Genomic DNA, 22,502 nt, shown 5'->3' on the forward strand with positions numbered 1-22,502 from the left:
TTTTAGTGAATCAAAAATAAACATGCATGCAACCACTGAAGATTACTGAGAGAATTAAAGCTCAGAAAAAGCTTAAGTGTTTTCGTCATGTTCGACTCCATGAACCAAGAACTGTTATGTTTTATGTCATGACTTATGACTGAGACTAATAGGCATGTTATGTAGTTGATAGGCTACACATTTCGAGTTTTAGCATTATTAAAAAGGCCTATGTAATATGTTGCCTATTTATCATAAAACAACAAAGAACAAATAGGGTAGCCTACTGGTCCCAAACTACTCCCAAGACATTAGAAAAGATGAAAAGATTAATGCTGATTAACATTCATTTTCTAACATGAGTCTTAATATAATTTGACGCCAAAATGTGGTGATGAGAAATCCCTCAGCATGGAGACCATTTACTCTGATGTAAATAGCGCTAATGCTCTTTTTGTTGCAGTCTTCTCCTGTTAGATCAACATGATGGATTGTGTGTCTTTTGTTAAATATGATATTGCAGAACATCATGCATGTGGTATGCACCACTATGTTCAAACATGGACTTACTTATGTTTGGGAAGACTTTGGCTCAGCTGTGAACAAAAACCCACGATACCACCAGGGTATCTCATGGCCAAATGATGCGTGAGTGAGTAATAAAATAAAAGATATATACTCTGTCCCGAATGACGGGCTGTTTGGGGCCTAATCTGAGGCAGGCGGAGCAGCCAGTTTCTGTATAAGGGATCTTTTCATGGCACTGTGGGGCCCAGCACATTTTGGGAAGGAGCCACAAGGAAAAACGAGCCCCCTCCACCCCCTTCTTCTAATCATTCCACTGCCACCTCTTTGTGGGGCTTTTTCACTTTGATTTCATGTTTGCCCATCTTATCCTCCCGAGAGGGGGGGTATCTTAAGATATTTATGTGTATACAAAAGCCCCCCCCCCTTTCATCAACCACTCTTTCTTATTTCTTGCATTTTTTTAAGTTACACTGTCTTAAAACAAAAATCGCACACCTACAGTATAAAAAGCTGGAAGGATGTGGATGATTTCAAGAGTTTGTGACACGATAGACTGGGACAGATATTAGAAAAGTCTATTGCTGTCCTTGTTTTTCAAAAACACACAATAAAGTCTTAGACTGCATGTAATGAGCATTTAAACGGGTTGCTAAGAACTATGTGGGTAAACCTCATGAAACCTCTCAAGAAAATGTCCTGGTTAAACTTTTAAGCATTTAGGAACATTAATATTGTTTACATTATTTTAAGTACCATTAAGCACATTTTCCATCAATTTTTCATTACCATATTGTGTTACTCAAAACACACACACAAAAAAGAATTATTCAGCATAAAATCAGTGTATTTTTTCATATTACAGTAATGAGAATTATGAGAATGAGGATTTTTCCCCCCTACATTAAAGTAGTATAATAATTCTTATTTAATGATAATTAGCAAGAAAAATATCTTAGTGATCCTAAACATTTTTAATTAAAAATAATTTTTCATTTATTTTTGTTTTATTTTGGAATGACAAAATGACCAATAAACATTTTCTTCACATGTTAATAAGATGCACCTATTTGATGAAAGTTTCTAGGTTCTCTTTGTCCCCGATTCCGTGAAGGCATTCGGAAAGTAGAGCACAAAGTAAAGTTGGGGCAACTTTTATTACGCGATTCATAAATTCGAAAACAACCCTGGAACATTATGACAAGCGCTCTTTTTTGTCTTTTATGCACTCATCATCTCCTCACTCTCAGCTTGTTTCTGTAAGCCAGACATGAGGTGTTTCTCCAGGACGGGGGGGAGCAAGCCGCATTGGGTGTTAGTGTTGCCTCTGGAGCTTTATGGACTCCCTGCTGGGAGCATCTCCTTAATGTGCACAATGAGAAGTATTTATACCAGCCTGACCATTCCGACCCCCTTAACTCTGTCCCATCGGCCCAGACTGGCGGATCTTTTCAGAGCCGTGCACAAAGCGCCCATCGGCAGTCTCTGCTCGTTGCAGAGACTGAAACAACCTGTATCTCACAAACAGAGAAAAGAGAGGATTAGCATTACATTCGTGGTTTATTATCATCACGAATTATCCTCGTGGTTTAATTATCATCACATTATAAAGAATAGCACATATATGAGTGCACCCTCATACCGAGAGACTTGCTCAATATGAAATTTGGAAGCTCCACTTAATAAGTTTGTGCCTGGATGGGCAGAAAACATTCACGTGGAACAAAAGGTTTTGGCTTTAACAAACACTTTCTATTTTGGTCGTTTTTTTTGTTCTCTTCTTTCTCTCGTTACCCCTGCTCTCTCCTTCTCGTTACCTTGTTCTTTTCCTCTTTTTAAACAGTTTACTTCTTTCATTCCAACTTCCTTTTCACTTTCAGCATTGTTTATTCCTGCTTTCATTCTTCCTTCTCTCTCTTTCAGTCCTTTGGATTTCATTCCACCCCCATTTTCTCTCGGAACGCCAGTGTTCAGGTCCCATTTCTGTGGGGAATCGTGTGTGTGTGTGTGGAGGGGGTTGGGGTGTACCCAGTGTTTTAGTTTATGTGTGTATGCTTTCGCAGTCCCCTGCCGTGAGGAAGAAGCAGAAGCCTCTTTTTATCTGTCTTTGCATTCCAATGCATCCTATACAGTCCCTGCGAAATGTTGGGAATGAATGAATGATGCCTCTGTGCTAAAGCTCTTTCTTATGGATTTAGACTTTTTTTTGCTGAGATTTTGAGACAGATACATCCTTAAAGATGAATATATTTTCTTAAATTCTATGGCTTGGACTGACAAAAGGGTATTGCTTCAGGATTTGACATTAGTCATCAAGAGCGGCAACCCAACACACTACTAACATTTATTTTTTTATTGAATATAGTAAACTAAAAAGTCCTTGAAATCAAATATATTTATTTCTAAATAATGAAATCAACTGAATAGGCCCAACAATATGCACAATTAATAACATGCCATTTGCTGAATAGGAAAATTGACAATTTGGGGTTTTTAAATATTCAAATTTTGATGGTTTCATGCATATATAAAATGAGTCATGTTTCATTTTACCTCAGAAAATTTCAGTTAATGGCAGAATAAATAGTCATAGTCCCACAATCTGTTGGCATCTGATTAATATGGCTAATGTATGTGAACCTGTACAAAAATATTGTAGAGTTTGATTGGATGCTCTCTAGTTTTCACATTGTCGACGACTACTAGAAAAGCAGTAGTGGTTTATCCTCACTGCCTTAGGGCGACTACACAATGTTAGTTAATTAGCCAAATTAAATGGGTGGTTTGCTTTGAACTGCAAAATATAAGCAGGAATTGAGATATTCTGAAGTTTCTTTTGCTTACATCAACAAAAAACACTGTATCCGAAGGATGAATAGTGCACAGTAACATAAATGCATTTCCTGTGTTTCTTATTTTGTTCCACACATGTGCACTTGTGAATAAATGTAAATTCTCTTAAAAAGGGCAGATTAGATAATAAATATCTGAAATGTCAAAGCCTTTGATGTTGGAAAAGGAAAATCCATTTTTAACATCTTGAAGACCTACTTGACCTCATGCTCTACGAACAAACGTTCGTAATCATTTCACTGTTTGGACTTTCTGTGCAGAGATCAGGGTTGGGTTAAGTTTATCTGAAGCACATTTTATCTGTCCACCTTGCAACATTCCACCTCACTGGGATCAGGTGGACACCAGTGCCCCTCTGGCCTGTGTTATTTCAAGACATAACCCTTGACCTCTAAAGTCAGTAATGGCTGGAATTCTGCAAATGTCTCGGAGGATCAGGGAAGGGAGGGAAAAAAACACACACTTCTACACACTTCATAGAGTCCTGAAATTGAGTAGTTTACCTAAAAACCTGTGATAATTTGTTCTGCAGAACACAAAAATGTTGGACCCCAAAACACTGCCCCCCCCCCCCCCCCCCATTAATGTTTAAATATCTTTTGTGTTTTCATTTTTTGGTAAACCATCCCTTTAATTTAATCTAGAAGATGAGGTTCTTAACTTCATAAAGCATATTGAATTATATATTTATTTTACCATTAAGTCTCATTGAGATTAAAATCTATTTTATAAGAGAACCTGGCCAAGGTATAGCAGCCATACAGTAAGACAACAGTTTAAAATATAACACAATAAGTACACAATAGAACAGAAATATTGGAACATAGTATCCTTTCAACAAACACAATCACAAGCCTCCATTACCACTCTCTTTATGATGCCTTTGAATTCACCAATTGACACAAATTTGTCTAGTTTTAGATATTTTTTGCTAATTATTCCATGTCCAGGGTGCGTGGTAGGAACATTCATTAGATATTCACATATGATGAATTTCTAATGTCTCTATATTATTACAATGATCAAAACCTTGCTGAAAAAACTGTTGCATATAATCTTCTACATGGCTGCTGGCCTCTGTTCATACTTTTTTTTAGTAATAAACATCCTTTTAGTATAATTCTAAAAATGTCCACCTTCAGTTTTTGCTTTGTAAACATACGAATAACTTATTGTTTAACGTTTCAAGATTAACATTTATGGGACTGAAGCAACTTATAGGCTTACTTGAGTATCTATACATCACAGGAACGTTTATTTGTATGCTTCCTCAATCATTATCGGATTGCATTGCGTTACACTAGTGCTCTGATTATATATAAAAAAAAAAAAATTATAATCGTACTACTTTTTGCCTTAAATTTTCCGTTTGTCAGTGTAAAGCTGCTTTGAGGCAATCTACATTGTTAAAAGCGTGCTTTTTTTTATATATTTTTTTTTTATATTTTGTCTAAGTATAACACATCGACCGGTCACCCCATGTTCCTCTCTCACAGTCTAAACTGTAGGAGCCCCTCACCCAGCAGCAAGAGACCTACATTTTTATCTCACAGGAAAAAGAAAAGAGCTGACTCAACCAGTGTATCTGTCTGAGAGCAGGAAACAGCTTCATCATGTGAATGAGGGGTCACAGCCATGTGGGTGTGTGTGTCCGAGGCGAGTTGGCTGCATTGATGTACTTGGCCCCACACAATGGCCGTAGTAAAGAAACATATATCATCACAGCCCCCCAAACAATGACCGCCCGCCTTCAATCGACTCCACACATTTCCATATTCCAGCTTCAGGAGTCAACTGCTCATTGGGGCTGTACAAACCCTAGAACCTGTAATATTTCTTGTACATGATTCTTGGTATGCATTCACACACAAACCCAATACCAAACACACATACATCCACACAAATGTTATTTTTCCCATTCTAGGCCCTGGAATTCCAGCCACCACACAACCAAGATTTGTGGTTGCTTAAATCCAAATGATTGTCCTTCAGAAAAAAAACAAGCTCTTTAGATGTAAGCAAATGATAGGGAAAACACTGGGCGTCTCGACTCCTGATTCTAGACCTCTATAAATCTCCAGTCAATGAAGGAGCATCCTCGCAGCGGATCCCTCCCCGGATCTTTTGTGCTGCTAATGCAGATTAGCGTTTGGCTGGCTGGCCGCTTTGACCACTGCAGGCGAGAGCACACTGCCATGCTACAGATGTGGACATCACTGGTACATCCGACCTCCTGCACGGTCCCCCATCACACACACTCCATGCACACATATTCTCTCATTCATATAACATACACAGAAGCACAATAACAATTTAAACAAGCTCTGACTTGTATACAAAGGCGTATTCTGTTCCTAAGCCTTGTTTTAACACTAATGCATTTAAAGTGAAACAATTACATGAGTCACTAACTGGATCGGCCTTATTCTGAAGTGGAGAGGAGTTTTCATTTATATATTTCCTGTCTTAATTTAAGGGAATATCCCAAATTAAGTCTTTAACTTCTTTAAACTGTTTAAACACACGTACATGCATGGTCTGATATAATAATGTATGCATGTAGGGAAAAAACAATCAGATGTGCACAGGTTTATGCATGATCAAGTGTCGGAAAAAGCACGACTGCAAAATCTTGTTCTTAATCAGTATTTTTATTGACAAAAAAACCCCAACTAAAATTAAAACAAGAAAATAGAAAAAGATATTAGAGAATATCTTGCATATTTTTTTCTTGTTTTAAATGTAGGCTGAGCCTTCTAAATTTGGTTAGAAATTTTTTATTTTTAAAATGAGCAATTTTGTAAATATGCCTTATTTTAAAGATACTTCAATATTTTGCTTGAAAACAAGACAAAAATACAGAGTAAATATATATTTTTTTTGCAGCGCACCCTTATTGAACTATTAAAGGGATAGTTCACTTTAAAATTAAAATTCTGTCATCATTTACTCACCCTCAAGTTGTTTCAAACCTGTATTAATTTATTTCTTCTGCTGAACACAAAGAAAGATATTTTGAAGAATGTCAGTAACCAAACAGTAGTCTGTACCCATTGACTTCCATAGTAGGAAAAAAAATACTATGGAAGTCAATGGGTACAGTCTACTGTTTGGTTACTGACATTCTTCAAAATATCTTTCTTTGTGTTCAGCAGAAGAAATAAATGAATACAGGTTTGAAACAACTTGAGGTTGAAAATAATGACAGAATTTAAATTTTAAAGTGAACTATCCCTTTAAGTTGGAGAAAGCGAGTGTATTTTGCGGCTCTGTGTCACACTGCAGGGGGTTTTGGGGGGTTGAGGGTAAATTAAACCCCAGTTGCCTGTAAAGGAGCACTTCATTAGTCTCCAGGCTCACTAAAGCGCTGCATGGCACAAACAGGAGAGCCTGCCGTTCCATTTGCCTCTGTAAAATGAGTTTTTCAGCTCATGCGTTTCTCTCCTTTGGGCAAAATATTATACAGGAAAAAAAGCTTTCAACTTCAACACTTTTACGACTCATTAAAAGGTGAAATATGTTTAAAAACAATATCATTTGTTCATTAAAAAAACAATATCATTTGTTTTGTTTTAGGGTAGGGGCAGGACAGATGTCATGCCAACAATATGGCCGTGGTTAGCTACTTCCGGTGTTTGCGAATAAGGCCTATAGTTGAAATGAACAAGATTTGACTAGAAACATGATGACAATATACATTTTTGGATGAACTATCCTTTTAAGAATAATTAAAGAAGAATCTATAAACAACTACAGTTTTCTGCTATTATGGTAGTATTATGCTATTTACAGCGTATTGTTTATGTATTTGATTCCTCAAAGGGCGCTACACTTCTGCTTCCCTTGACGTGCTGTTGTTCCTGCCAGATTTGCAGCAGATAGTAAACAGTAGCTGATAAGCTGCGTCTGATAATGTCCCCTTGCAGTCTACTCGTAAATATACAGTATGTTACTGCTGTGGTTCCACTGAAGTTCTCTGTGCAACCAGAGCTCAGCGATGCTTTTCCACATGCCAGCATCATAACCCAGTTAGATCATGTTAATTGTAACTAAAGCATCAAGTTTATGGATTTCCTTTTCCTTCCGATACAAAACTCAAAGAGAAAACACGTCCTTAAATGTCCTGTTTTTAAGGATCTGTCATGGTAGTCAGTGAATCAGAAGAGTTCTGCATGGATCTAATAATAGATTTTTAAATATAATCATCAACATTAAAATTAAAACTGTTATATTCACAACCAATGGTCTGTAATAAAAACAATACCTCCAGTATTTGGACGCACCCCTACAAATAACTGATATATTGCTCAAATAATGAAAAAAAAAAAAAAGATAATATTTGGACACTTGCTATAAAACATTTAATTCTATGTCTTTAAAGGTGTCTGATTTTTTAAAAAATTGCCACTGTATTCAACTTCTTTTTGTGGTGTCTACGTGTTTGTCTGATAATTTCTGATAGCAAAATGGCTCTTTTAATATGCAACAGACTGTACCTTTCCCAGTAATAAACCCCCTTGTGTGCTTTGTTTAAATGTGTCTTTCTTTCCTGTTCACCAACACACACACACACAATTCGGTACCCTTAAGGTCATACTGCATTCTTTAAAGGCAGCTCCATTTCCAGACTCACTCAGTGAGGAAATAGAGCCGTTTAATGGAGATCTGGGGCTTAGATTAGCCTTTATCACTCTCAATAACTTCCTCTCTCAGGATAAAAAAAAACACACACGCTGAAATAAAACGCTGATAAAAACCATTAAAATAAATTATGCAAGTTATAAACACAAACAAAGACAAAGGAAAACAAAATGCTCCCTACGGGAGGTTGCGTTAATAGAGTAAACCGCCAGGATCATTTCGGAAACCCTTTGCCAAGTTAAACAGATTACACTAGCGCTAATGATTTTAGAGATAATTTTGAGGTAAATCAGAAAAAAATGCAGATGGCTTGGGACTTGGTATATGAAATTTGGGATTTGGGGGTGATAGACGTCTCACTTCACTAAGATCACTTTGCGATACTGACAGAAAGGAGACTTTCTTTACTCCGTCTGTGTGATTGCATAATAGTCTATAATGCTCTCTTTCTTGGACACGTGTGTGTATTTTAAATTTTAAAATGTATTAGATTGTTTTAGCATTTAAACATTTTAATTGCTTTCTTTAATCTTTCTACAAAAATTCACAAGGGGAAGCGAAAAAGGGAATATAATAACATATCAACAGCGTCTGTTTCATAATGTAAAATAATGTATAATGTGTCAAAGGTTTTTAAAACTGAGCTCTGAGGATCCTGGGGGCTACAAGACAGTTCTAGGGGATTCATATAGAAAATGTGAGAAGAAGAAAAAAACATCAAATTTGAGTCAGCATAAAAAGTAAAAAAAAAAAAAAAAAAAAAAAAAAACTTGACTTAAAACGCAACCATGATTTTTTTGCTTTAGTAAAAGACAAAAAAGGCAAAATGTAAAAGTCTAAATTATTTTCGGTGGCACAAATATAAATCTCGGTTTCATCTCATTGGAGACGTGATTGGCCCACTAAAGAGGCCTAATATGTGATTTCCTTTAACCAGTCGAATGCACACATACTGTAGGGTGCTCTATCTATCCTTCACTCACTCTCACACACACACACCACACACACACACACACACACACACACACACACACACACACACACACACACACACACACACACACACACACACAAACACAAACACAAACACACACACACACACACACACACACACACACACACACACACACACACACACACACACACACACAAACACACACACACACACACACACACACACACACACACACACACACACACACACACACAAACACACACACACACACACACACACACACACACACACACACACACACACACACACACACACACACACACACACACACACACACACACACACACACACACACACACACACCATTCCTGTCTCTCCCCTGAGGGCAGCCAGAAGACTATTTGGCCTGTCCATACATCATCTCAGTTTGAAGGAAACTCCACACGGGCGGCTAATGAGGCAAAATGAGACTGATTAACCAACAAACCTTAAAGTCACTGACAGGGCAGCCAGGCAGTCACACTGAGACACAAATACAGAGCAAACACAACTGATAAAACACTGCTACATGTTCTCTATTTCTTAGTTTCCCCACTAGTCCCTGTCTCTCTCTCACACACACACACACACACACACACACACACACACACACACACACACACACACACACACACACACACCTTTGTTAAAGTCTCATGAAGTATTTTCAAGATGGCCATTTCCCTGAATACCTGCTCTGTTCTTCAGTAGCATTTCCATGACCCGCTCCCTTACGTCCACTGTCAGGTATGTTCCCGTCGTGCGCTCTGCACAGGTGATGGAGAATTCGGACTGACCCCTCCATGCACCGGCATATCTTCGGCAGTGGTGACATCAGATGATCCTCCGTGGAGAGCACATCACTCCGGTTTCATCCGCCGGCTGACGTGTGGCTCCGCCTTTGACCCGGGACTGGTAATGCTTTGCTAATTGGCAGGGAATGACTAAATGCCATGTTGATTACTGACAGTCCATATTGGCCTGTGTCTTCTCCAGACAGTCTGTGTTAGCTGGTGGCTAGCACAAGATTAAGTGCATGGATGGGGCTTTTGTGGAGGGACACCTTCACACACACTCACACACGCTCTGGGTCATCGCGAGGACAGGGAGCCATTCCTGCTGGTCATCTTCAGTTCAGATTGTGGGCCATTGACAGATCTGTCAGCAAGAGAGAGGGTCACATGGAGTGTATGTGAGTGTGTGCATTTGTTTTAAGGAGGTTGTCTATGATTATCTCAGGTCACATCAGACGCTGCCATGAACTCATGGCTAAACATTCAGTTAGTGGTGAGTAAGCTGGCAATATTTTTTCATATTTGCATGTGAATCATATAAAAAATAAAAATATGTAATTTGAAAGTATATTTTCATTTGATCATACATATATTTGATATAGTATACACTGTATACACACACACTACATTTTGTGGTCGGTAAGATTACATAAAAAAAAATAAAAAATAAAAAAATATGCTCACCAAGACTGCATTTATTTGATCAAAAATACAGTAAAAAAGTGATATTGTAAAATATATATATATTTTTTTTAGCATTATATATTTTAACATGTTTTTATTCCCTTGATGGCAAAGCTGAATTTTCTGCATCATTACTCCAGTCTACGTGATTCTTCAGAAATCATAATATGCGGATTTGGTGCTCAAGAAACATTATTATCAGTGTTGAAAACAGTTGTGCTGCTTAATATTTCTTTAGAAACCATGATCGATTCTTTTCAGGACTGTTTGAGGATTAGAAAGTTCAAAAGAACAGTATTTATTTTAAATAGAAATTTGTATTATCTAATATTATGAATGTTTTTACGGTCATTTTTTAACTATTTTATGCATCCTTGCTGAATAAAAAGTATTAATTTCTTTAAAAATTCAAGATTCAAGATTCTTTATATACAACGGTATAGCGAAATTCACATATGCGGACTAACATTTAATTTAAATTATACAATTTAAGTGGAATAGAAACAGTACGATAATGACCAATACACAGTACAATGCATCAATAAACAATATAACACAACACAACGACAATATAAAACAATACTCACAAAACCAGTGCAAGCAAGGCGACAGTCTAATAGTGCACACAAATATTGCACAGTAAGCAAGTACTGCATGATATTGCACATAATGAAAAATAATCTTACTTACCCAATACTTTTGAATGATTTTGAGTGTATGTGTGCCATGTGACTGACAGACACGTATCTCCAGATGGACAAGTCAGGAGTCGACGGGGAGAGAAAGCGGACAGGAAATTGGACATGACATCAGCTAGTAGCAGGATCAGGGGCCAGGCGGGATGCTGATATTCCAGAGCGTTAACCCAGATAAAATCCTGCTGTTCGGACACGTTTCGCTAATAAAAACACAGAGAAAGGTCTTGTGGTTTAACAAAGCAATGGTGCACTGTAAAAACACTAATACAGATGATCAATTATTGGTCACCAATAACCCAAACCTCAAGTGTGATGGTGTATTATGAGTTTAGCCATCAGGCACTCTTCCCCATTTCTTTCGGGATCAATCCTGACCATTATTAATCTTTTTAAAATATTTACTCGATACAACAGAAGCCATATAAAGTTCAATCAATCAATCAAACATTCTACATTTGCTCTCATTTCTAACCCCTTTTCAGTATATTTTGATGTTTTGACAGGCCTAAGTAAAAACACAGTGTTGGGGGGTTGAGATGGGTATCAGACTCAAGGGACTATGAGGGACGGTGGTGGTAAACTCAGATTGCTTCTCACATGTGTCTGTGTTGTTGGGGGAGGGTTATGATCTCTCCCTAAACCCGCTTCCCTGTCCCTGACAGTCTAACAGTGTATTTGGGTGTTGAGTCAGTCCTAGTGTGAGTCTTGGCTAACTGACTTTGACGTAAACAGTAGGGATATATTGTACATTCAGATGGTCATTACCACAAAATATCAATCTTGACATAGTGATCAGGATGCCAGCACGATGGTACCAGATACTTTACAAATAAATACATGGATAAAATATTGATATGACATGATTACTAAAGTTGTCGCTAACAAACAATTAAAAAAATCAGTTTAGTCAATACAATCTGATGAGAAAAAAATTCATAAATATGAGCGGGTGATAATTTCAATAGTGACCCACATTTTTTTTTCTTATTATAAAATACTATACACTGTATTCTTAAAATATTTATTATATCATGTCATAACTTTTGTCATATATCTTGTCATGTCATATATCTATATCAGATCTATTACAACAATATATACATAATATATTATATATCACATGGTCAATGTCAGAAATGAGATTAGTGACCTATAGTGCAAATTCTCAAATATTTGTTTTATGTCATAACGTTCTGTTTATTTCCACTATCAATGTCAGATATATTTCAATATACACAATATATTATATTCTAAATATAAATATCCCAAAAAGCTACCAACTGCTTTCCAAAAAAAATAATAATAATAATTCATATAAATTCGTAAGATGTGTTTCGAAGGGAGACTTTAAAAAAAATTATCATGAAGGGCCACCTTTAATCCTATCTTTAAATCCATTAGTGGGGCGTGAGCAGATAATAGGAACACGTATAAATTAGAATTCATAATAATTTGCCAAAACGTAAAATAGATAAGAATTACCTTATCATTATAATTATTAGATTTGAGAGTGTGTTGGTTTAGTGGCCATTAAACTAAATATTTGATCTCAGAATGACATGATCAACTGATCAGAATTATAAATATTCCAGAATATTTAACAATTATTTCAAGTGCAGGCTAAAATAAACAAGTTAAAGTGAAAGTTCACCCAGAATTAAAATTCTGTCATCATTAACTCACACTTAGGTTGTTCCAAACCTATATTTATTTCTTTGTTCTGTTGAATATAAAAGGAATATATTTTGAAGATATATTTGTAATGTGTCCTATTATGGAAGTCAATGGTGCCCCAAAGCGGTCTGGTTACACACTTTCTTCAAAATAACTTATTTTGTGTACAGCAGAATAAAGTAATTCATACAGGTTTGTAACAACGAGAGAATTTTCATTTTGGGGTGTATCCCTTTAAGACACATGTTTTAAGCGCAGTTAGAGAAATTCAGAGCTTATATGCACTAACATAACAGTTTATAATGTATTCAGCAAGTTCAAACACGTATTGCTGTAATTTCTATGATAAACCCCCCTGAAAAAGAAAACTGAAAGCTATACACCAAGAAAAAAAGAACAATGAACTTCGTAACACACAAGCACACACTGTTAGTCTGAGCTTCTCTTTATTTGAGCAATACAAGAACTCTCATGCCTTGCTGAACAGCGTGGTGGGGAGTCTTGCAGATCACAGCAGACAGACAGGCCTCATACCGGGCGATATTACAAGGTATAGACCCATAGTGCCACTCAAACACCCCAAGACACACACACACACACACACACACACACATGCTCCAGACTGATCAATACCTGCTTGCAGTCCAGCACTGATGTGATCTATCAGAGTCCTGATGGAAGTCAGTCTCTTGTTTCCTCGTGTCAACACACACTAATGAGCTCCAGCTTCACTCATTCAGCCTGGATATTTTGTCACAAGACTATATGTGTGTATCTGTGAAAAAGAGAGCTAGATTAAGATATAAGCCACTAAAACACAATATATCTATACCAAATGTATAATACAATATATATAATATGTTATTATTATAAAAGATAAATCAGTTTCCAAAAAATGTATATCACAATTTTGAGCAGTATAACAATTTGATTAAAAAAATCATAGTAATTTCCTAAAAATATCTATTATATTAAACAGGAGTTCACATGATTAATGTCACAGATTAGATATACAAATAGTTCATATGCAATAGAACATATTTCATACAATATTTTGACATTTCAACAAAAATATCTCTAAATATCTGTTCTATGTCTTAACTTTCTATTTATTTCCCCATAAATAAATAAATATATATGTATAATACTTTTTTTATCTGGTCTGACTTTTGGATCCACATGTATATACACACACATTCCAATCTTAACCTTCAATATTACAAGCGCAAGTATCTGATCATCTCACCTTTTAATCCAACCCCTACCATTCGCATTTAATGAAAATCTGATAAAAATATATGAGGTCATCACCCTGTCTTATCTTTCTTTTATAAAAAAGAATTAAAACTTTTATCTTTAATTAAAAGGTTAGTCATTACCTAGAATGGATTTGAGACAAAAATGAAATTTAGTCAAACAAATGTGTGCTTTTGATCTTATTCCCAACTTTGACTGCATCCCTGAGCTTTAAGCACGTTTTAACGCTGCTCTAATGGAAATTGCGCAAACACTTTAGTAGTTCAATCTCAGATGCAACCGTCAGCTAAAAAGAGACACTGAGTCTAGAATGATCTCACTGATGAAGGCCTGTAAAGTAAATATTGGTGCCGAGATTGAAGCGTCTGCCTAATGGAGACGGTTTTTATGACCTCTCCTAAAGGGCCGGGGCAAGATGAGGGCCTTCCCTCTCTCTCTCTGTCTCTCTCTCTCTTTCTGTCTCTCTCTCTCTCTTTCCCTCTCTCAGATCAAAGCAATAGCTTGGTTGGTCTCCAGAGTCTCATTGCTCTCCCAGAGTTGAAGCAGCTCACGGAGGATCTGATTGCGGTTAGTGGCGCTGGAGGGGGGAGCAGATAAAGGGGATCTATCTCTCTAGCGCCCCAGGATCAGCTTCATCACCTGGGCATCAATACGTCCCATCAGACCCTCTGTCACTGTGGCTCATTTGAATGCACTTGATGTGGGAAAGCTGGAAGGCAGATTGGAGATATTTAGTCGAGACACACAAATGAGCGTTAATCTACACCTATAATAAAAACATTGCTTTTTGATCAGCCGATTCCACTTAGCAAACCCTTACTCCTGATTCCTGAAAAAAAAAAAAAAATTGTATGCCATTAGTTAAATGTTTCAATCCACATTTTAATTAGATCATCAATAGAATGTTCTTAAGATTTAATTTGATATGTCTTATTTGATCAAAATTATATATCTCACACTCCCATACAATCATTTGTTCTCAGAATGTCAAGAGAGTTTTCCATAAGTACGTCCAATCAGAAGCTTTAAATACATACATAAATAAAATCCTGGTTTTCTAATTCATTGATTTATTAAAGCAAATATAAGATTGGCCAATGGTTATAATAAATTAATCATTATTTTCGTACTGTATATGACAGTGTCAATTCATATTGAGTCATTGGTAAGAAAATACACATTGTACGAATGTTTGTTGGGAATATAAAAATGTAAGAAGCAAGAGAAGCTCCCACATTTATGTGAATATCACGCAAAAACCCAATCCTTGGTTCATAACTTTAATGTCTTAAGCCCTGTAGCCTGTTTTGTCCCAGTACTCAAGAATCAGATTTTGTTTGGATATTTTCCAGACTTGAGGACTAATGAGAAAAGACAGAATACTAACTGTTAATTACTGCCGGTGCCACAGAAATCTCCTCGAGGAGTAAAATGGAAACAAACATCACATTTAATACGCTACGTATAATTTGTGGTATAAAATAAATGGAAAGAAACATCACATCATATTTGTTGGGCCTACAGATGCTGGTGGCTGACAGTTTTTATTAGAGAGAAGACAGACATGTAGATAGACAGGGAAGCAGGGGAGACGAAGGAAAATGCAATGCAAATACCAGAGTCTGCATACTGTTAAAGTTGACAAACCCATAAAAAGGTCACACAAAGGGATCACAATGGCTTGATAATGGTCATAAAACAGCCATTTCCATGTGGTCTGAAGCCTTGAAAGCAGGTTCTCTGGATGTTGGCTTGTCTGAGGGGTGAAGAGGGCTCCTGGCTCTGTTGTTCTACTGCCTGAAGGAGGCTGGGGGGATAAGTCAGCTCAACGCATTTGATTAGCAATAGAGACAGACGGCACATCCAGACCTCTGCTGTTAATGTGTATGCTCAGCATTAGTTCAGACACACACACTAGATTTTAACATGAGCACATGCAACATAAGAACTAACATGATTACATGTTAACTCTAAATCATGCTCAATGATGAACCAAGCAATTGATGGGGTAAGTAAAAGTCTGTCTCTGTGACAAACTGGGCCTAGTATGTGGGAGAGGTCTGTCACCCTCTGTGATTGATTGACAGGTGACAGGTGAAGAGCCCATAACCAGACCAGACAGTACTGATCATGGAGCACAGCCAATAACATGTGACAGTGCTTCTTAACGGGTGGGTTACGACACAAAAATATGTCACAGGTCTGTTTTGTGGACAACAAGGAATACACACAAATATACACACATAGGCCTACACACTCGTAAAACTTTTGCGTTTCCCTGAAAAACGCAATGAACGCAAACATTTTGGCAGCATTTTGGAACGCGAAAGCATTTTTCCTCCCATTTCATATTTTTTCCCCAATCATCTTGTCCCTTTAACAGTTGTGCTGCTTAATATTTTTGTGATAACATTGATTAAAAAAAAATGCAGGATTCTTCAAACTTGTTGAAAAAGAACATTATAAATGACTTTTGATCAATTTAATGCATACCGCTGACTTTTGAACTGTACTTTATCTCATACACATTGCAATATCTTCAATGTTTCACATTATAGCAATCTTCCACAGCGAATCTGAACGTTCATTGTAGCGCTTACCTATTCATGTCTTTCTCTTTTCTTCCATGTTCAGATGGGATAAGTGCAAATTGCTCCGTTTGGCCTGAATCTGCCATTCCATTACCCTTCAGCCCCACTGGGAATGGACATATCCATGCTCTTATGACCCCTGACCTTTCTCCATCAGGACATGGGGGTGAAACACGGGGGTCTCTTTACGGTCACCCTGACTCTGGGGTCCACAGGGATGTCACCCTGAAATGTTCTTCTACTGATGTTTTCCATGGCTTTTCTCTGGAGACCTGCAACAAATCGTGGTAAACTAATGGTATATTCACTTTTTAATGACAACAGCTGAAATATGGGAGTAAAATGCCATGACATAATTGCTACTAGAGAAATGTTCATTCTCTATTTTTAACAGGATATTTTTCTTGCCTATTCACAAATCCGCATTGCATAAACTTAAGTTGAAAGAGTGATAAACCTTATATGGACTTTTTTTTATAAAATAGCAGAAGATCCTTTGCATGACCCTTCACTAATCTTGAGATGCTGATAAACTCATTCAGGGATGGAATAGCTGGAAATTCAACACAGTCTGATTTACTGTCAGGCCAGCAGTAGATCACACTAACATTTTTGTGTTTCCTCATTGGTAAATGAGGCTGGTGGTCAGAGAGCTCAAGCCAAAAGCCACTGATTTACAGACGGCTCATCGTCTTTGTTTGGGTAAACGCTTGAGCAGATCATCTGGTTACGTTCACGTCATTCTCACAGTCAGATGGCAAACAGAAGTAAGCCCATTTCCTGAAAATCAATACCAACATGGCAAACTGAGAAGGCAAAAAATTAAAAACATTTCATCAAAACAAACCCTAAGTTACTGACATGGCTCAGTAACTTAGGGATTACATAATATATGCCCTGTAAAATACATAGCTTGAGGGCAAGAAAATAAAGATATGAGAAACAAAGGCATAGGATGTTTAACAAAACAGTAAGAATTGCTTTCCAATTCTGCAAAACTCGAGACATGGAGCATTAGGAAGAATGTCAGTCAAAATTTCACTAATACGTCAGGCAAACGTATTTTTTGTTTGTTTGTTGCTATATCGCTCTTTCTTATCCAGATCTAACAAAGTAAATACTTGACTAAAGAAATAAATGTCCTTAACAATGCGTCATTTATCACCAAAAAGGGTTTACGTCTCCACAAACTTTTCCTTTCACAAAAGGATTTTTTACTTTTCAAATAATATAGAGTGGCACCAACATTTTTTTTTAAAGTTTTCCTTACTTCGATCTTAATGTGTGTCTGCTCTGAAAACTCTATCCACAGCTATAAGGTTCTTTTCCATCACTATTACTCACCTGTACTGGTGGAGATCATTTTACTTTCACAAATATACAGTGGCCCTAAAAAGTATTTGGACACTTAAGCCACAGTTACAATAAATATATTGTTCAAATATGACTTCATACATCCATGGAAATGACCTTGGTTTAAAATAATAGCAAAATGTCTCAGAAAAGTTAGTTCTGTGGAAAAACTCTAGCATCATTTCTTTATCGATGTCTCTTGGTTTGGTATTTTATATCTAATCCAATGAAAGTAAAAAATGTGTGGGACTTAAGTGTCCAAATACTTTTTGGGGCCACTGTATATTTGTGAAAGTAAAATGATCTGCACCAGTACAGGTGAGTAATAGTGATGGAAAAGAACCTTATAGCTGTGGAGAGTTCACAGAGCAGACACACATTAAGATCGAAGTGAGGAAAACTTTTTCAATCCAAACTTTTATATAACTATGAATGCGATACTAGCAAATTCTCCGACTGATCTACAACATCTCAGCCTACTAGAGAGACCCTCGATTCTGGATTCATTTTCCATCCTAATGAAAGCTTTCCTATACTAACATCTAACAGATGAAAGTCCACCTTTTTCATATTTCTCTCTGATTGCAGTAATAGCCTTATTTATGAGTGTCCATTCCAACTGAAGCACAGAGCTCAGGCCAGGCGGAGCTGGAAGCGTGATGGAAATTAATCTAGTAATCTTAAAATCCTTTCCTCATTTTTCAAAAACTACCCCAATTCATCACTAAAATCAATGACTTAGATCGGATCGTGCCAGGTCGTTAGGTAAGGCATGATTAGACTGGAAAAATCAAGGCCAAAAACGTCCCAGACGTCAAAGGAACTCCTGGAACGAGAGCTTGTAAATGCACAGAGGAAACAGCTATTGTTAATACAACATGTTGTAAGAGCAACACGTGTAATGCAAGTTTAAGAAATGTTACCTTTGGGACTTTCCTTAGCTACCGTTCAGTTAGCGTAATTATAAATGGCGTGTTATTCTACTAATATCTCTAACATATGTGCTGTAAAGAAGGAACTGAGCACAATGGATCAAAGTCCTCATCAATAGAGGCCCACGGCCGGATCCAGAAGCCCCCACAGTGCTTCCCAGCATCCAGGCCTCTCGCCCACCTTCCCATCCCTGATTAAAACAGAGATGGGGCCCCTGAATTCAGCACATGTGGGCGATTACAAGGAAAACCTTCAGCGGCGTAATTATCGGCAACCGAAACTACACTGTACAAAATATTTTCATGAGTTATCACAACTTTTTTATCTTTTGGCAAATTAACTTAGATAATTAATGTGGTTCAGATAACAATGTTTTGAGTTTGTCTTTATTAAACCAATCTCCTTGATTGTATTAACAAAAAATTGTATTTTCAATTAACTTAAAATTTTAAAGCAACCAAGTAACTTACTTTAAGTTAAACCAACAATATTTTTTTATGAAACATTGTCCTTAACTAAAATAAGTATCAAAACATAAAATACAATGGATTAAGCTAAAATACATTTTCACCACAACATTTTAGATCAATAATATCTAAAACAACTATAACAAAAGTATATGACAAAATGTGAAACCATGACAACTGCATTAATTAAACAGGAAAATGCCACTAGACATCGATGATACAAAACGGCCCCGGGAAACATAATAATATTAAAAATGTATTTTAAATGTGGCTGTTTGGGTGCGCTAGCAGTCAGAGACAAAGATGGGTGTATTTTTCAAAAAGAGGACTTGACTAAGAAAGTGCAACGCTTTTTTGACTGCAGATTGAAAAAAAGTGAAGTGTTGGAGCAACGGTCAATTGCTTTTTTTGTGACCCATTAAATGTTTTAAAAAACATTTCCCTATAGCTGGCATGTCCACTGCAGTTATCCAGGTAGCTGCCCTTGATTACAAGGACAGATGCATCCCAATTAGCATGCCGGTCCGATTAACACGACCACCTGTACTTGAGAAAACAGGGCAATACCCCTGACTGATTCTGTGAATGGGCTCTAAAAACCTGGTCCAAAAGATGAGTCATCCTGCAGCTTCATCCAGTTCAGCTCACATCCCGCTGCAATCAAGAACATTGAAACCCAAAGAGCCGGGAAGCACTTGGGAACAACTGCTTCCATGAATCCCTGCAGTGAAGTGCAGTGGCCAAATTAATCTCTTCATCTTCTCTCTGGACATCTCTTATCCTCCACTGTCATAAACTTGGCCGCTCTAAAGATTTACAGCCACGTCTTCCTCTCTCTCCCATGCTGCCTTTGAGTCTAATTACTTTAATGTTAAAGCCTCGGCCATCTTTTTAGACACACATTTACTAAGTTTCATGAACCAAACGCCAGAAGAGGCTAAGAATAACACTCCTCATCCTACGTTTCTGAAGGGATGATATGTGTCCGTGCATCACGGATTTACTTCAAGCTGTACGATAATGAATTCATTTTTCTTCGAAAGACTTGCATCTTTAAATCTAGCTACTTAAGCCTCATTTTAGCCACAAATAAACCTTGCTAAATGATCAATGACATGTCAAAATACCAGGGACTATTAAACTCAAATGCAGCACATAAATGGAAATGTCTTATGCAAAGACTGAATAGGAATAATTTGAGATGTTAAGCTGGTGGCCACCCAAAAATGGCTACTTCTTTGACTTAAATTGGGCTCAACGATTGATTTATGTGAACCCACCTGTTTGATGAGTTTACAGTAGTTTTAGCAGACTTTTTCTCTCTCTAATCCATTTGAAGGTCTCCAGAACACGTCCTTGGGCTGTCACTGTTCTGCACAGGGCGGACTTTTCCCAAGCTGGAATATTTCCATGTGATTCCTATGTGCCAGGAATGAAACAATATTAGTAACTTGGGTTTAAATATTGTTTCCACTTGTATTTCTGCTGTAATCACGACAATGTTGCTTGTTTTCAAGCTTTTTTAATGAACAGAAACTGGGAGTGATGATATATACCAAGTTCTGTCATGAAATGGCGCAGCAATGGGTCCTTAACGCAACCTGCTGACAATTACATCGTTAACTAAACGGCACAGGCGGATTGGTTCGTGTGGCATCTGCAGCCAGATGCTGGTCAACATTTAAAGTGATTGGTCAGTGGTACATTTTTGCTGTAGTAGTTTGCAGTGCGCTTTCAAAGTTCCTCTGAAACCCTCCACCCTCCCCAGCTCCACCTGTTTAGATCTGATATTTGAGCAGCAGCAGTATGTCTTACATCAGTGTGTCTGTGTATTGTACTGGCAGTAGCAAGTCTCTTTGCTCTGCAGCAGCAGCAGAAGCCGCATAGCAGATCTATTCCGCCAAGACCAAATACATGAACATTAATATATCCATTACAATGCTAAACTCTTCCCGAGAGTTGTCATGATAGAAATTCAATTAATTAAACGCACTGTATTTTGATTCACGATTCTGCATATGGCAACAAAATAGCTATAGCTCCTTAATGGCTATTATGGGGTAAGTTTACATCTTGTTTTTTTTCTCTCTGTGTTTTAAGCATTGTAATTAAGTTTCAATTATTTTAAATATAATTAAATCATTTCAAGTTATCCTGGGGCCCTCTGGTTGAGAAGCACACTTTAAAATGACATGAGAGTGTGAATTTCCAGTTTTTGGTAAAACATTTCTTTAGAAATAAAGCATTTTATGTTAGACAAGAATGAGAGGCTTTCTAAAAGCATTCATCCCTCCATGCTTTTGGTCCATCAAAAACAAGTGCTGTGACCTCATGCATCCTGTACAGTGTTCTGTTCTACATATGTCAAAAATCCGGTGATGAGAGAGTGTCGACAACAGTTCTGCCAGTCTTCATATAAACTCAGCCAACCCCACGATCTTGTGTCTTGTGTCGCTGCTGACTGGAGCAGGAAGTGAGCAGCGATGTCTAGAGATAAAGTAATCTGGTACTGAGGTCACTGCCATTAGAGAGCCGTTTCTTTTCGGTGTTCACTAAAACTGGGTCAACTCATTGGCTCGTTCTAGCTGGGAAACAACTGTTGATTGTGAGCACATGGACATTAGGTCTGTGGCGAATGACATCCTTTGACTTTCTTTTATCTTAAGGGAAGCCTCCTGCTTGTATCTAAAAAACACTGTTGTGACCTTCAGAGCTTGTTGTCAAAGTCAGAATACCTTGTGAGAGGAAAAAGAGAGAGAAGTTCTTATAACTAAAGGCTGACGGGGGCAGGGAGAACTACTGTAGAAGAACAAAAGCAATCAAAGAGAGAGCCTGCACTATTCCACCAAGCGTGGCTTCTCTCTTTACAGAGAATTATTAAGTACAAAGGCGGTAGTGGTCACAGAATGGATTATATTATTACTGTTTTTTCATTTCTTATTGTTCCCTGAAATTTCATTTCAGCTTAAAAATAAAAGTGCAGAGAAAGAATGGTGTGTGTGTGTGTGTGTGTGTGTGTGTGTGTGTGTGTGTGTGTGTGTGTGTGTGTGTAAAGGAGT

General features: G+C 37.3%; 1 protein-coding gene across 7 annotated transcripts in view; it reads right to left on the reverse strand.

Annotated features, from left to right (window-relative positions):
* Positions 1 to 1,524: 1,524 nt before the first annotated feature.
* LOC306989625 (uncharacterized protein) overlaps positions 1,525 to 22,502 on the reverse strand; it is a 70,245-nt gene continuing 49,267 nt past the window's right edge. For 4 of the 7 annotated variants that reach the window (XR_013795676.1, XR_013795677.1, XR_013795678.1 and 1 more), the window contains 7 exons: positions 20,724 to 20,862; positions 16,700 to 16,962; positions 14,739 to 14,808; positions 13,476 to 13,617; positions 11,161 to 11,368; positions 9,685 to 10,150; positions 1,525 to 2,015 (listed from right to left, as the gene is read on the reverse strand). The gene's annotated coding sequence lies outside the window, so the exon portion shown is untranslated. Of the gene's footprint in view, positions 2,016 to 9,684; positions 10,151 to 11,160; positions 11,369 to 13,475; positions 13,618 to 14,738; positions 14,809 to 16,699; positions 16,963 to 20,723; positions 20,863 to 22,502 lie in introns of those variants that run through there. The other 3 variants (XM_079595479.1, XM_079595477.1, XM_079595476.1) reach the window with 1 other exon arrangement.

This window comes from Phoxinus phoxinus, assembly GCF_949152265.1.
Source record: "Phoxinus phoxinus genome assembly, chromosome: 21".
Lineage (NCBI taxonomy): Eukaryota > Metazoa > Chordata > Actinopteri > Cypriniformes > Leuciscidae > Phoxinus > Phoxinus phoxinus.